General features: G+C 37.8%; 1 long non-coding RNA gene and 1 other non-coding gene across 2 annotated transcripts in view; one reads left to right on the top strand and one right to left on the bottom strand.

Moving 5' to 3' along the window:
* Positions 1-2,548: 2,548 nt before the first annotated feature.
* LOC114160615 (uncharacterized) overlaps positions 2,549-17,846 on the bottom strand; it is a 33,167-nt gene continuing 17,869 nt past the window's right edge. Inside the window, exon 3 of the long non-coding RNA XR_003598806.1 lies at positions 2,549-2,677. This is a non-coding gene — a long non-coding RNA (uncharacterized LOC114160615). The remainder of the gene's footprint in view (positions 2,678-17,846) is intronic.
* Positions 3,049-3,120, top strand: trnad-guc (transfer RNA aspartic acid (anticodon GUC)). The gene has a single exon. It is a non-coding gene; the product is annotated as a tRNA-Asp (tRNA).

Here is a 17,846-nt window from a genome sequence, read left to right as displayed (position 1 = left end):
GTGAAAATTTAGTCATAGTTTAGTATGTCGTCCAAAACGTGAAAAATTTAGTCATAGTATAGCATGTCGTCGAAAACGTGAAAATTTAGTCATAGTTTAGTATGTCGTCCAAAACGTGAAAAATTTAGTCATAGTATAGCATGTCGTCCAAAACATGAAAAATTTAGTCATAGTTTAGTATGTCGTCCAAAACGTGAAAATTTAGTCATAGGTTAGTGTGATAGCAAAAATATGAAAACATTTTTCATAGTATACTAAATGGGCTGAACTTATTTAGAGCTTTTCCAGACATATTGACCATTTAAAGCAATTTACAGTGTAGCCACATTCAGCCTTTTGCACTCGGTCACATTATGAAAATTAAACAAAATCTAAATTCATGGTATCAATTTAACTGATTTTAAAAAAGTCTGATTTGATTCTCCAACACAAATCAGATTTCCGACCATCAGCAGGGTCATAGATTATCATCTGGTTTAGGCCTGATAAAAATCGACCGGGTCTTAATCAAATGCCTCCCACGTTCCTCTGGGTTGGAGAGTCCTGCTCTGATTGGTTGAGGGCAGTCCAGGCCTTAGTGCCCTTGGAGAAAACATGTTGGCGTTAATATGCGTAAAGATGCAGAGGAGTAAAGTGAGGGTGAAGGTTAACTGGTGTGAAATGAAGCAGCCAGACAATCACTTGCATCACTATCTGAACCTCAGGTCCTATAAAACAGACCCAGGGTAATTTACCGCCTTAGAGCAGGAAACAGAAAACCCACCTACTGGGGAACCTAAACTTTAAATATTTCACGTTTTAGATCAGTGAAAATAACATCTAAGCATTTCCAGGTCATATAAACTGTTTTTCCATCAACATTTTTATGCTCATTTGAAAAGGTTGATAGAAACAGCAAAATTTGGAATAACTTTCTCAATTTTGCTAAAAGGTTTTTACAATCGCTTGTCATTTTTTAAAACATTTTTATAAAAGTTGATATGGAGACACAGTCTAATGCAGAGAGCTTTCCCATCTACTGGTGCCTTACCAGAGACATGAAACGCAGCAAAATCTCTACATCTCGTTTGTTACGTCATCATCTGTTGAAAGCGCACTTTTCACAGCCTGGTTGATTCACTTCAAATCAGTAGGAGGAACCACTCCTACTTCACATTTTCTTTTTCTGTCTCTTTTTTTGCCATATTTCAAGTTTGTTCCAAATTCAAATGAAAATAAATTTTTATTAGTTGTATCTCCATTTACTAGTTTGAAGAGAATCAACTAGGCTACGTAAAGCGAGATTTACTCAGATTTTGACGCTACGCATGGCTGTAACAAACAGGAAGTAGAGGCTGCTAACTAGCATTGAGAAAAACGGAGAACTCCAGACTTAAAGATTTCAGGAGTTTTGTGCCTCTGGTAAGGCACGACTACATTCGCTACATCAGAACTTATTCTGAAATGTGTTTCCGTTTCCCCTTTAGTGCATTAACTTTATCGGATAAACCACTCGAGTGTAAAATGTTTTTGCGAAAATGAGAAATTATTTCAAATTTTACTGTTTCATTAACCTTTTCTAATGCAATACTTCAAAATGGGTTTAAAAACATTGATGGAAACACAAATTAAATTTATTTAACATTTGAGTTAATACTTTGTTGAAGCGGGTGTCCATACTTTCTGTATTTACTGTTACTGCAGATACTCAGGAACATCGGTGTATCCGACGTTCTGCAGGGCTTGAAGCGTCAGGTTGAGGCTCCACAGCTCAGTCTGTCGACCAGATGTTGAGGTGAAATATCTAAAAATTCATCTCGGTTTGCCCTGCCAGCATGTTCAGGGCTGGCTCAGCAGAAACTCACAATTTTAAATAAATAACGAAACTCATGAAGCTTTCCTTCCACCACAGGAGAAAACCTGACAGGAATTATTTCTGTTACAGTCTGGTTCCTGGTGAGCTCCGGGTTGACCGGGTTCTGAGTGGATCAGGTTTTAACTCAGATGGATCCCAGCTGGAGAAACACAACAAAGATCACTGAAGACGAACTGATCTGATCCGATCTGGATCTAGAACTTTTACTCTGATCTCCATCATGGACTCTTCACTGCTGATGGATGGATGGATGGATGGATGGTCAGAAAAAAAGAATCAATGGATGATTTGATATTTTAATAGGTTTAAATAAAAATAAATAATAAAATTTGATCCTTGTTTTATTGTGAATTCTGCAGAAGAAAACTTCTAATTACATTTTATTTTATTCCAGTTCATTATTTTCTTAAACTAAAACAAATTTCTCTTTTAAGAAGTTCAGTTCAGCTCTGTGATTGGTCAGCTCTCTGCTCAGATTAATGTTGTTTTCTATGGCTCTGCTCCAGCCGGGAGGTCTCACTCTGAGCGTTTTCCGCGCTGCGTTTCCATCAGCCAAGCCTCATCTGGGGCCGCCGCCTCTCAAACGCTGATTTTACAGCCATGTGAGCGGCGGCGCGTCCTGTGAAGCTCCTGCTGTTATCATTGTGTTTTACACGCAATCTGGCCCAGATTTATGGCGGCGCTGACCGCGGGGCTTTTACGAAGCCGGAAAGAAATGCAGCAGCTGAAGCTGCAGAGGGAGTTCAGCCGTTACCTTGTCATATTTGGCGACGATTTCGGCCCGTTCCTGATCCAGTTTCAGCGCCGCATCCTGATCAGAAGCTGCAGACAAAGAGAAAAAAAAGATAAATTACAGTTCAGAAAAACAGCTAATTCACCATAGGAGTCTGCAACTGTTTGGTCAAAACTTCAGATCAAGATCTATAACAAAATACACCGGTCAGGATAAGATATTTTATTCTGTTTCATTGCAAGAATAAAGTTGTAATACAACGAGAATGAAATACTCCAACACAAAAAATAACAAAAATTACTAAGCCACGTTCCTGTAATTAAGCAAAACGTCTCGTACAGCTGACAGGAAGGATGACTGGAATAAAAGCCACATTTTTAAAGCGTTTTCTGTCACTTGTAATTTATTTTTTTAAAGTAGGAATGCATTGATCCTCTTTTTTCCACTCTCAACATTGTTCTCCTCGTTAGTATAGTGGTGAGTATCTCCGCCTGTCACGCGGGAGACCGGGGTTCGATTCCCCGACGGGGAGTGAAGTTTGTTTCAGGTCCCTCTTGAAAATGAGATCTAGATCTCAACGGGGTTTACCTGATTAAATAAAGGAATATAATATCGATATCTGAGGCTTGGTATTGACACAGAAACTTTTTTTCCCAAACACAGACATAAATGTACTGAATTACAAATTTACTTTCTAACTCTGCACCAACTTGCCCTCTTTTTCTTATCCACATTAACAAAATCAAACAAAATTGATATTTGAGGTAATAATAGAAGAAACATTCTCAAAGATCAATAAACTTTACTTTCTAATGAACATTTAACACTGGAACTGGAAGATATTTTAGATTTCTAAAATAAATAAACACAACAACTAATAAAATAAATGATAAAACCTCTGTAAACAAAATTATTCTTCAAAAAAAGGCCTAGTTGAAACCAAAAACACCAGACTGAAGAACGACAGAAAAGAGAAGAACTATAAAACATGCAAATGGAAACTATTGACCTCATTTAAATTTATTATGTGATAAATTGATTTATTGCTTATAAACTCAGAACTACAAACAAGTAAAAATAAAATGCAACAAACTGCTGGCAAAAGCAGTTAGGAATGCAAAATATAATGTTGAATAAATAACAAAGGTTAGAATTAGACTAAATAGATTTGCACTTATGGATCCGGAACATTGTCTCACAAACGGGACCGATACAGATATCAATATCGGATCGGTCCTTGAAACATGAAACATTTACAGAGAAGAAGTGAAAATAAAAATTAGGTTTAAGACTTTAATAGAAATGAAATCTGCTTAAGCCAGACATTGAGAAATCGGATCGGTTTCTGATGGATTGGTGAGCTGCAGAGTTCCTGCCTGTGGTTCTCCATCCTCGACCCGTCGGATCATTTTCCTGTCACGGCCGCAGAGAGTCGGCCCGACCAGCAGCTCAGAGTTTCTCAAGCACTTCCTGATCGGCGCGGCGCTAAACACGGAGGATGTTGAGTGGGGTCATGTTGTGTTTATGATGTGTTAATGGAGGCCGAGGATAAATCACGGCTTCCTGCAGGGAGACGAAGGAAAAATCTAAACCTTCAAGGTTTTATTTCTCACATCAGGCAGTAAAATTTATTTAGTTATTTAGACATTTATTTAGAACCTGAGAAACATTAAGAAGATCCTGATCAGATTGAATGAATTTATATCAACTGAGGACGGACGGATGAAACTTTTATGTTTCATCTCGACTTGTCACGATAAACTGCTCCAGTAATTATTGCGATAAACGATAATATTGTTGTTTTGTGACACAATAAAGGAAGTTTGTTCTCTCACAGACCAATAAACTTAATTTAATAAAGAACCTTCTGGAACTGGGAGACATTTTAAACATCCAATATAAAACGCAACAACCATAAACAATAAATAAAAACCAAACACAACCAGAACCATAAATAAAATGGATTACGAATCTCTGTAATTAAAATTTCCCGTCAAAACAATATTAATCATCAGAATGAAAACTTTCAAGCTCATTTTAATTTATGATGCCTTTAATTGCTGATTGCGACAGGCTTATTTCACTCTCCAGAACATTTCTCTGAGCCCAGTTCTGATGTTACTGGACCACTGGTTCCTCTAACTGGACTAACTTGAACAAACTGGCTCCGGTTCTGCTCCTCCGACCCGTTTCGGACTTTTATTCGAGTTGCTCTCTGACTTCCTGTCCGGGTCTCCAGGGTCCAGCGGGAGGAAACAAACACGCTCCTTATTGAGCCGGTTGGCATTTTTATGACAGGATGGTGTGTGTGTGTGTGTGTGTGTGTGTGTGTGTGTGTGTGTGAGAGAGAGAGAGAAACGATCTGGGGCAAACAAACAAATACAGTGAAGTTTTTTCTTCTTCTTCTGGGATTCCCAGCCCTGGAGGCCTGGTGGTTCCCATGGAGACCAGACTGGAGTTTTTTTTAATGTTTAAATAAGTTTTCAGGATGTTTCATCCGATGAATAATAATGAAATGTTTCCCACAGAGGCCGATACTCTGAGGTTCAGCCACTAAACTGAAACTGGACACAAATTGCTCCAGCATAAAAAAATGAAACCATGCTCAATAATTTCACAGATTTTTTCTTTGATTCATTCTGAAAATTAGCAAAATATTCTAGAGAAACAAAAAAATATGACCTGCAAACGTTTGCACACTAAACTATAGTGAAGCTCAGAAATATAACGACCATTAATATATTAGCTAAGTTACAAAAAAAATCTTTAACAGTTATTAATAAAATGGGATATTGTGAGCCAACTAGAAAACCTTTTATTCAAAGTAAGACTTAAACATGTGAAGAAATAATGTACAAAAGTCTACCTTCTGAAACTTAGAAAGTTGAGAAAGTAAATATAATTTGAGGTTCGTTGAAATTTGAACATGCTAAATAGGAAAGTAAATTAAATCTAGATATGTTTCAGTTATCGGCATGAAAATTTGGATCGAATTGAATGATGATCTCAAATGATTTGCTTTTCGGAGAGTCTTAAAATGTAAAGTTACAGAATTATATATATATCAGCCTTTTTTTTTAGTAAATTACTGGTTCGTAACGTAGAATTTAGTTTTGTCTTCATTTTTGTAATGTTGCTAATTTACCAAAATAAAGTGAATCTGTAGCATCACTTTAACGACTCACATTGATGCAACCGGCTTATCTGCAGAGGTCAGAGGTCGCAGCTGTAAGTGATCAGGATCGAGTTCCATCAGACGAGTGGATCCAAAAGTTTTGCAGCTTCAACACGTGAGTCGGGTTCTGGTTCCTCCTGAAGCGGAACTGAAAGCGTCCACAGAGAGGAAGTTCTGATGCTTTCTCTCAACCATCAGCAGGTAAACGTCACCTGAAGTAGCGGCTCGGTTCTTCAGAACCTCCACCGTCAGCTACTGTACGAGCGACCCATCCAGATGACCAGAACCGATCGGCCGGTCCAGTCAGTACCTTTAGTTGTTAAAACTAGAACCGGATCTGGATGAGTTTAACCTGGAAGCCGAAGCGTTTCGGTTCTGCTTCTGCGTTTGAGGCAGCGTGACATTTTAAATAAAGTGGTAGGAATAGCGCCTGGTTTGGACCTCGGACCTCCACACAGAACATTCAGAACTTTCAGAGCATAACCCACTTTCTGCAGAACCAAAACGGGTCAGATGAATCAACCCAACAAAGCTTCAGCTGCTTCAGGGAACGACTTATTCATGCAGAATATCTGCAGGTTTTATGCCCCCTTGAATTCAATTTAAGACTGAAAAAACTAAACAGACCTGCCGTTACGAAAGCCTTTAACTGCCAGAGCTACAAAATCAATTCAGAAACAGCATCTCTTCTCTAACATAATGAGACAAAAAAATATCTTATTATGTTTTTAAAGAGATAGAAATCACATAAAACGCGTTTTCAAAAGTTAACCTCTGGCGAGAGTCAATGTCGTCCAAATAACTGGCAATAACTTCGCACTTGCAAAAAAAAGTTAGCTAGCTAAACGGCTAGCAAGGGTATATTAGCAGCTAGTTAGCATTAGCTTCAACTGTCATGAGTCACAGAACACAATGACAATGTTTGAATGCAAAAACTTTTGAACGACAGAAAAATTCCTGCAATAAAGTCAAAAATACGTATAATGCCAGATTAAATAGTTCTGTCGTGACAAAATTTAGGAAGAGTAATTAAGGTATTTAAGGCTAACCCGCATTTTTAAGAACATCCTGTCAGAAATAAACATTTAGTATCCAAGGTATTTACTAAAATTATTTCTTTAGTTTGCAATCAATATCTCAAGTTTAATGTATTTAACAAAAATCTGTTCCTTGGAGGCTAAAGTATTAGAACCATTTACAGAATTTGACTGGATAATTCAAACTGAAGAAAACATATTAATTAGTTTTCTGTTAATCTAAACTCTGCAAATGCTAATCTTTAGTTATTTTAATTTAGTCAGAAACATGAAATAAAACGGTGTTAAGCTTATTTGACTTTTAAAACTTCAACCTTTCAAACTCCAGACAGAGAAACCAGACAGCAGGATATCAGGGATTATTATTGGTCATAATTAACCAGACTTTTCTGCTTCTTTGCTTTAGCTTCTTTCATCATAACCTCTGAGATGCTCAGTGACTAAAAGTAAACATTATCAATGGGAAATTCCTCCAACAGGTCAGATATATTGGTGCTATGCAGAATTTGAATGAAATATAATATGCCACCGGACGCAGCAGCCAAGCAGGACTTTGTTTTTGTCATTTTGCACAACCTGCTATAATTTGGTGCATCTCTACAGGGGATATTTTTCAAACTGGCAATAAAATAAGACAAATGTACAGCAGAATAACAGCAGGAAATAAAACACAATTGATGCTTTCAGAGGCAAACCAATCAGGTTTATGCTTTAGTTACTGTTTTTTTGAAATTTCAGAAAAACCTAAATATTTTAAGACTAAAATATTTTTAAAAAATAAACATATTTTTTTAGGGGAAAATGAAGCAGGAGGTTTATAGATGCGTCCTATGCAGTAATGCGAGTCTAAACTAGTTTTAGTGATTTAACGGTGGGAACGCAGATCCACCGTTAAATGGGAGGGAAAAAAATCAACTCACATAAAAACATAATGTTCTCATTATGTTTTTAAAACGTCCCAAAATCAAATCAGTCGGTCGGCCTCCATTTTGTGTCTACGCGGGACGTCATCACGCAGCCAGTAGCAGAACGCACGCATGCGCATACAGCACCACAATAGCGCGACAGCTACAGAGATGAAAGAGGGAGATTCAACCGGCTCCAACAAACATTTGGACTTATTTTAGTTTTTAGATCAGTCCAAGAAGACTGATGTTAATTAGCTTAACCGAGCTCATATCGGTGAAAACGAAGATTACTTCGTAAACATCATAAATGAACGGCGCTAAGCTACAGGCTAAGGTAGACCAATACGCTGTGATTGGTCAGAAGTTTGTTGCCATGTTTCATGCAGAAATCCGCTTCCACGATCGGTTTTGCATGAATGCGGCACATTTTTAGGATTTTTCAATAATAACTAACAAAGCCTGTCAAATGGCTAAAAACTCCTGTAAGGAAATTTCAACGTCCTCGTCCACAGAGGAGGCTGTTTGTAGAAATATGGCGCTCTCTCTGTGACAGCTTCATGACAAAATGGAGAAAGGGAGTAATTACGTCTACATGCAAAAAATAAGTTTCAACGTCTTCATTTGTCATTTTGACTTGCAAAGCAAGCATTAATGCACACCATTAAAGGAGAAATAATTGTGAACACGGGGCGTGCCGTGGTGGCGTAGCGGTTAGCGCGACCCATATTTGGAGACCTTGAGTCCTCGACGCGGCCGTATGTCTTCCCTCCTCTCCTTCCCCGTTTCCTGTCAGCCTGCTGTCATATAAGGGGCACCAGAGCCACAAAAGACCCTGGAGGGGTAAAAAAAGTAATTCCCACCACTAGTTTCTATCATCTCAAACAACAAGGTGTTAAAATAACAATCTACCTGAGAATTCCTGAGGAACTTTTCCAGCAACCATGAGAGGAGATCTGGGCTCTTTTATTGGGATTAAAACTATAATTTAGCGTTCAGCAGGATTAAATCTGATCCAGAAACTGTCAGCTTTCACGCTTCCTCATTATCTGCATTCTGTCACCAGAGTTTTACATCTGAAGGTGAAGTGTGAACACATCACACACTGCAGCACTACATCACATTTACATTTATCATTCCCACATGCAAAAGTTTCTAAATCTGCGAGTTGAGGTCAGTTGAGATAAGATCTGCACAATGAGCCTCATTTAAAAGCAGAACATCAAACATCCTATCAGACAGATGAACTTTGACCCTGCAGGAATGCCCTGGAGCTCCTCAGGCGTTACCTCTTTTAAAGTTGTCCAGCGGGTCGTCCAGCATACGAGCCTTGGCCCGCATCGATCCTGGTTGCGGCCGATCCGCAGAGTCAGAAACACGAACCGCCTCACGCCATCGGCGCTGAACGCCGCTCCGACACAAAGGGAGGAAGCAGCAGCGCGGGGCAGAGAGAAGTGAGATCAGAGCCGCTGCTGTCACAATGCTGCCGTTTCAGAGTCGCTCCCACTTGCTGCATTCCCCCCCACTCCCACTCCACACCACAACGAGCCGCTTTCAGAACCAAGCAGGACCGGACTGGAGATTTATCAGCTCCCAGCAGGATAAAAACATCCAGAAACTTTTCTGTTTTGCTTCTTTTTTTTCTACTGATGACAGCTGCATGATGAAGAGCTGCCGTTAAAAGCTCGTTAAGAGGCGGCGTGATGAGGCGTTTCACAGATCTGAGAGAAGGAAGGAGTTCTGCTCTAATCTGAGCTTCATCTGCTGCATCAGAGCAGCGGATCCCTCTGAACTGATCCAGGACCGCAGCCGGACCAGACGAAGGCCGGCCGGCGTAAAGATCCCTGATCCTGCTGCTGAAAAAAAAAACTTCAATTCTACTGCAGAAAATGCAGATTCAATTTTTTCACATCTGATACCGATATCTGTTTAGTATTGGCTGATACCAGTTGATACAGAAAAGAAATGCTGAATTGACTACAAACGTTTTTAACACAAACACACTGTAAAAACACAAAATCTTACTAAATATTTTTGGTGTAGTTTCTAGTGCAAATATCTTAGTAAACTTGAAATAAAACCAACTTAAAAGTAACTTTTCAGCAAGATATAGAGGCTTGTTTTACGTAAATAATTCCTTAATATTGAAAGAGTCCTCGGTCCATTGGCAGGTAAATTAACTGACAACAAGGGAAAATATCTTATCAGTGAAATAATAAAAAATAAACAGCAACAAAATTTTCCTCAAATGATTAAGAAAGTACAGTTAGATTCTAAATCAAAAATAAAGATTACAGTCAAACGCAAAATTATTCATAAAGACATACAGTATATCAGTTTAGGGCTGCAGCTAATAATTATTTTAGTAATAGTATAATACTATTATAATTAATCGGATGAAAACATTGGCACATTCTGCAGATTTTTCATTTAACCATTTTTTCCCAGTACTATTTTTTATGTTTAAATACATCTTACAAACATATTTAACATACATTTTTTTCTACTTAATATTTATTTTTAAATGATTTGTTTTCAGTTTTTAAAACAAATAGTCTTTTCTGAATTTATTTATTAAAATATTCAGAAAGTAATGACTGGAAACTAAAGCGATGTCCATATAAATATTTTAAAACGACTGTGGAAAATGTATTAAAAGAGATTTACACAGTTATTTATTATTAAAGAAGCTAAGTGAAGAGGAATTGGGTGTTGTGTTCAGATTTTAGGAGAAAAATAATCATTTTATCTGTTTATGTTAAGTAAAAACAACTTTAATCTCCATTTATTGTAGGACAGACATAAAAACTTTCACTGTTCCTCTGCAGCAAACAGATCAACTTTCAATTATTTCTTCTTCTTTTTGTCAGGAAAAGCAGCACAGCTAATGTTGGTGTCATTTGAGCTTTAATCTTATAATTCTGCTCACTAACAGGAAACAGGAAGTTGAAGCAGACCAGAGATTCTCTGCTACAGAAACTAAATCTGACCTAATGACTTCAAGCATTAGATCAGAAATAAATCTGTTTTATTTAAGCTCCACACCCTGGCCTCGGTGGGGGAGGCAGCAGTTTGAGGGTCTGGACCACCGGAGGCATCAGATGGGCTGAAACCTTGTTCTTCGCCCACGTGTGACAAGGTCACAAGCTGTTGTTGCACAAAGGTCACTTAAACAAGGTCAGGCTTCTCAGATTGGCTGCTACGTGGTGCAGTTTGGAAAGTTACACACAAAATTTAACAGCATTAATTTGGGTAACTTTTTTCAGACAAAACCTTGAGGGTTACATTTTTATGTTATATACGAAATATATCGCTCTAGCTAAGAGTCTAGCACCAAACCAAATATTTAGTTGGCATGGTAAATAGTTAGTTGGAAGGTAAGAATATAATTAGTAAGCTAAAGATTTAGTTAGCTCAGAGCTAAATAAGCATTTAACAAGCTCAGAGTGAAATATTAGTTCATTAACTAAATATTAAGCTAGCTCTTAGCAAACTGCACATCTAACTAGCTCAGAGCTAAATATCTAGTGAGCTTATAAATATTTAGCTAAATATTTAGCTAGCTCAGAGCTATCTAAATGCCTAACTAAATCTGAGATGGATATTCAGCCTAAGCTAAATATTTAGTTCCATAAATAGTGAGCTATCAAAATTTATAAGCTACATATTTAACTAGTTCAAATCAAAATATTTAGTTCCTAAGCTAAAGATTTAGCTAGCTCAGAGTAATATATTTAGTTAGCAAGTTAAATATGTAGCTTCATAAATATTTAGTGAGCTAGCTAAATATTAAATAATTAGCTCTAAGCTAGCTAAATGATTAAGTACTTACGTAGTTTGCAGCTAAATAGTTAGGTTGCTAACTTTGGTTTGTTTATAAATTAATAAATAACATGATGAAATAAGAGCTTTGAAAAAAATTAACCCCCATTTTTTCTCTCGTGACTGGCGAAATAATCCAAATTATTGCTGTTCATTTTCAACTGCAACTTTGCAAACGGCCCCCAATGAGCTGCTGTGTTCGCATTAAGCTGAGAAGCAAAATATTAACAAATTCTTTGTGTGATGTTTCATGATCTGCAGGCATCTGATGCATAATTGAATAAGTCAGGAGTAAACAGGGATCAATATAAATATAAAAGCAATCCTTGGAGAATAAACAGCAGGTCTGGCCTTAAGGAACAACAGACAAGCTGAGCAGAGATGTCAGCAGGCAGCTGCAAGGTTTCCACTGTTCCTGACCAGCATCCATATTTCATTCACACACGCCTGCTAACTCGCTTAGCGCCCAGAGATGGAGCACAACGCACCATGAAAAACGCTGCTGCAGTCAATAAATACTCCAAGCTCGGTTCTGTCCGACTGCTGCGGAAAAATGCAGAAAACAAGATGATCTGCAGAGACCAGAATAATCAAAATTTTACACATAAAACAATGATGAAACATCCAAAAACTATCAAAATGTTCAATGAGGAGGAGTTCAGACCCCGGAAACGAAGCGATGGATTTATCTCCAGGCAACATCTCAGCAGTTTGGGAGTTTTGGGTCATTTAAAGTCATTTCCTGTTTATTTGGGATCAAAACCCCAAAATGCTGCAGTAAGGTTATTTATTAGAAATCTATGACATGCTTTCAGCTGCCAGCTCTTTGTTCAACACTTTATTGAAGTAAAAATCAAACCTCCTGTTTCTTAAACTGTTTATTTTTTATAAGATATTCATATCCACATTGTAATATTTCAGTCTGAAATTCAGATCAGATCATTTCTGCCCCAAGTTAAAACAGAACTATCTGTTTTTGATGGAAAACGTAAAAAAATCAGGCAATATTATTAATCTTATCAATTAAGGTTTTCCATCTATTACTATGATTTTCACAGTAAAAGAGAGACTGCAATGGCTGCTGCAGCTTCCTGTTTATTAGATTCATGCAGCCTGTTCTGCTAGTGAGGCTCAGATGGAAGATGATGTAACAGAGAAGGCGGGGTTTAGAAAAAGCAGCTGAAACACTTCTAATTAAACTATACGACGTTCAAAGCAATTAATTATTCACCACCACATTTCAGACATAATTTATCAAATTATCTGCAGATACTTGAACAGTAGGTTATATCCATAATTGTTATTTTGATTTTAAACTAGAGACTTCTGTAAAAATAAAATAAATATTAAGAAAAATGCTTAGTATACTGCATGTTAAATCCTTTTGCTCTTATTGGGTAAAACAGAGGACATAAGCTGAAATAAGTTGAAGAACATGGCCGCTTCAAAAACAGGAAGTGGACTACAGCGCAGGGCATTCTGGGTAAATACAACCAAACCAAACAGTCTTTCATTAGCGAGAGGAAATGGCTCATGCTCTTTTGAAATTCTCCAACCACTAAAATCTGACGCCTCCATTTCTATATCCATTTGGAGAATAACAAAGTTTTGGAGGTTTTTGTGTCCAAGAACCTTCAGTGGTTCTTGGTGCAGCGCCCCCACAGGCCAGGAGGGGAACAGGTTTGACTCAGAGCAGAGAGAAAGAACCACAGAAGCTGGAAATGGAGCAAATGTTGAAACTTTGGTCCAAAATCAAACCAAATCAACCGGACTATCAGGTGTTGCTTGTGAAGTTAACAACTCTGATTCCTTCTCTAGCTGTGAGGCCGTTAAATGTCCTGAAATGACGTTTAAAATCCATCTGCTTTCTAACAAACAACTGAGTTTGTGCTGCAGCTTGATCCTCTGCTGGATCTCCTGATCCTAAGTCCAGGTGGAGTTAATGAGGGCTGAGCTCCACTAAGCAGCAGTAAGCCTCCAACAGGGATTGTTGAGAAACGAGGCGTGCTCCCAGCAGCTTCCTTTCCCAACTTTATACAAAACAAGAGATCTGACCAGTCCAATCACAGTGACTCTGGAGGAGCTGCAGAGGTCAGAACTCCAGATATCCAAACTTTATATCCTGTCATGATAAACAATGATGGTGGATGAAAAAACTGTGCCAAAAATTATTGCGATAAACAATATCGTTTTGAGACCATTTTTAAGTGGTAATAATTAAGATCAATAAACTTTCATTTCAGACAAACTGGAGCTTTTAAGACATTTAAATATCCAAAATAAATAAAACACATAAAATAAAGTCTCTAAACAAAATTGTTTATCTACCCTTTAGTGGAAAGATAAATGTGAGTAAAAAAAAAAAAGATTATACAAATGGAAATTATTGAGTTGTTTTTAATTTGTCCTGTTAATTGATTTACTGATTATTGCAACAGGCTTACAAGTGGCAAGAAGACAAATGTCTGCCAAGTATTGATAAATTCATGCCTCACATTTTTATGTGTAAAAACAAAGAGAAAAAACTAAATTTAAATTACTGTAGAAGTTGATTTGAGTTTTTATTAGCTAAATTATCACCATTAACAGAACTAATGGCTTTAAAAACATCCCTCTGTGTGAAATTAATCCTCATAATTTGTATTTTTCAACAATCAAACTCAATAAATGACATTTAGGACAAATAATAAGCTGTAAAAGTCGTATTGGAATCATCCGGTTTGGTTGAGTCGAGGTCACAGCGTCCCATCAGCAGCAGCTCCATCATTTATCAAACACCAGAGAAACGCCACACAAAACCATCTACAACCCAGACGGAGACGCGTCCTGCAGCAACACGGCCGTCTCCGGGGGACAGGTCCACTTCATTCAGACAAACGACAGAGCGACGACCTCTGCAGCACAAAACGATTAATTTCACTGTTAAATCTAAGCGCATTCACTCACCAGGCTCTGGATTTAAATAAAACACTGATGGTGAGATCTCACAGAGACGTTATGGAAAGAAGAAATTAGTTTTTCTCTTCACCAACAGCAGCTACCAGCTGTCTGTTCCCACAGACACAAAACAAGACGGACAGATTTCTGTCCAGCTCCATTAAAGCCAAAGAGTCCCTGGGTGAAGCAGCGGACGGACCGGAGAAGACACGGACAATTTTAGCAGCAACCTTTTGTTTTCAAAAAACAAACTTAAATTTAGATATTCCTTCAGAAAAAAACAAAACGCCATTTAGAAAGGATGAGGAAACTCGACAACCAGCAAGTCCACCTTAAAGTGGCTCAAAAACAAACAGCCGCCATGTTTCCATCCAATCGTCACTTTTAAAATGTCGCAAAGACAAACGAGAAATAGTCGCATTTCCATCTGCTGGTTTGAACGAATCAACACAGAGCGAAATTTCATCAACAGATGTTAATAAACAGGAAGCAGAGAGTGCAAACTAGACCATGTTAAAAAAAAAGTGAATTTTGGTGCCTCTGGTAAGGCACAGAGTCACCAGTGGATGGGAAACATGTTTCCTTTTAGTGTATTAATTTGTTTTTGGTAAATCCAAAAACTTTCTCAAGAGAGCATAAAACTTTTTTTTGTGAAATTGTGGAAATTATTTAGAATATTGCCGTTTTAATCGACCACAAATTAAATGCTTAAATATAAAAAAGAAAGTTACAAAAAAAGAAGAAATTTAAAGAAATTAGGAAATATAAATAATTTTGGTCCCAAAATGAGAGAAATTTATGATTTCTGATTGAAAAAGGTAAATAAAATATACAAACGAGTTGAGGCGCAATGCGATGCAGGATAACTGCAAATAGCCACACAACTGTAGCCGTTTGGTGATTAAAAACCAGCGGACACACCTCCAAATCGCGCGGCTGCCCGGTGCCTGGATGGAGACACCAGCTCCTTGACGATCTGCAGGACCTGCATGCTTATCCAGTGGGAGGAGCCATGAGGCGGCGGCTCTGGCGCCCCTCAGCCTCATCGCTCATCAGCTGGCCCGCAGCATGACTCCTCCAGGACGCTAGTTTCCAGTGAAATCAAGGCTCTCTTCCTGCTTCCTGGGTGTTGGGTGTCTTCAGTATTTCCTCCACTAACCGTCCGTCATGCTGCTTCACCTGCGTTGAGCGGCGCCCCGGGGCGACAGGAAGCAGCAGCACGGCAATGCCCTCTCCGCTGCCGGCCTCGTCATGCCGCGTGCGATCCGGAGCGGAGCCGTCCTCCACCAGCTTCTTTCCGTCCCCGGCTGGATGCTGCAGATCAAAAGGTCCTGAGCGGTGGAACTTCCTGCTGCAGTTGGCTCCTCGATCTGCTCTTCACATCCTGCAGATCCTAATTAACGAGCCTGCAGCTCTTCCCTCCTCTCCTCTCATCGTGTTTCTGCTGTGGAGCGGAAACATGAGCAGAATGCAGACGGCTGAACGAGCACGGATGATTTGTACCACCCAGGTAACGCCTTCTCGCTCCATCCTGCCTCCTTCTGCTGCTCTGATCATTTTCATCCAACAGCCATGAAATTAAAGCCGTTAAATTAGCTGTTTTTACTGGAATGAGCCTCAGGAAAAGCTGCCAGTTTTCCATCTGATCATCAGAGTTTCTACAGAAATTGGAGCTTTTATTTCATCATTATTGCAGAAATGAGTCGATACAGATGAATTAAAGGATCATATTTGATTTGCATTCAGATTAAATCATATTTAACATGAAATTATGTTTTTCTCATAAAGTTTATCATTTGTTAAGATAAAAATAATTCATCATTGTCAAGATAAATTTCAATTAATGATGTTTAAAATTCCCCAAATCTGACTGTAATACCAGGATTATGAAAATACATAATTCTTATCCCATTAATCTTGCATATTATTGCAAAAATTATTCTGTCATATTAAAAATTAGGTCATATTTAATATGTAGAAATTATTTTTTCTCATGGCTATTTATTGTATCGTTTATCATTTATAATATTGTTTAAAACTGTCCCTAATGTTGGGATTGTTACTTTTATAATTCTCTTGTTTGTTTGCTGAAAAGTTTCAATAAATACCAATAATTCTGAATATTTCTCATTATTCTTGCAGAAATGAGTCTTGCTGCAGATGAATTAGAAGATCGTATTTGAATGCGATGTTTTTTCGTATCATATATCATTTATTGTGATAAGATTTGGATTTATTGTTTTCATGATAAATTCCAATTAATTTTGTTTAAAATCCCCCCAAACTGTCTGGAATGTTAGTTTTACTATTTTCTCTACTGTTTCAATGAAAAATATCAATAAATACCAAAACATGCAAATTATGATTAATGGGAATTACTGAGCAGATTAGTGGTTCAAATCACACTTTTTTATGTGACTGGTGTCCTAAAGAAGCACATTGGAAACAAGAAAGTTTTTGTATTGTGGTTAAAGAACAGATTAAAACTATAAATGTATTTGGTGTTAACTTTATATGGCTAATTAATTCAATAATTTTCACAGCAAAAATGTTTTTTGAATTGAAAATATTCCTTATTTTGTTGATATACAAGCTGCACTAAAATTAATTTCTATTTTTTAAAAAGGAGAATGTAAAGCTTCATGTGTTGGATGGAGATCCTGCAGCAGCAGAAAGCGTTTCTGGTTCCAACAGCCATAAAACAATGTTCAAATGATCCAAACATGAAAACCAGGCTCAGTTTCAGTGTGACCACACACACACACCTCACACACACACACACCCCCCCCCACACACACACACACCCCACACACTGCATGAAGCTCTGTGATAAAGTGTCAGTGTATTTGTCTCCTCCGGCTGTTCAACAGAAAACCCAATTACTGCATGGCTGGACTCTGCAGCTGCTGTTGCTACGGTTACGACCCGGCGTTGCTAGGCTGTGACCCCACTCAGCGAGGTGAAGATTGTTACAAACACAAAAGCGAGAAGCTTTTAGTGTCATTTATGAAAGCATCACATAACTGACCAGAAATTACCAGAAAATGTTTCATTTTATTTCCAAAAGAAAAAACAGGAATCTGGAGCGAAAGTTTTAATTTATCGCATATTTTCAGAAACATTCACGATAAATTCCTCAAACATCTGAGCAAACTCTGTGAAGTTATCAACAATCTTCTGGTATAAATCTATTTTTCTATGGGCGGTCCAATAGGAACGAAGATGTTAACAGGAATAAGCAATAAATCAATTACACACACAATAAATTCAAATAATAAAAAATGTATAGTGTTATTCTTCCCTTTAATGTAGATGCAAAGCCGCCATTTTGATAAACGCTGCAAACATTTAACAACCAGTATGAAGTACTTACTTTTCACTT

This window comes from Xiphophorus couchianus, chromosome 17 (genome assembly GCF_001444195.1).
Source record: "Xiphophorus couchianus chromosome 17, X_couchianus-1.0, whole genome shotgun sequence".
NCBI classification, from domain to species: Eukaryota; Metazoa; Chordata; class Actinopteri; order Cyprinodontiformes; family Poeciliidae; genus Xiphophorus; species Xiphophorus couchianus.
This window is presented reverse-complemented; position numbering and strand designations above follow the sequence as displayed.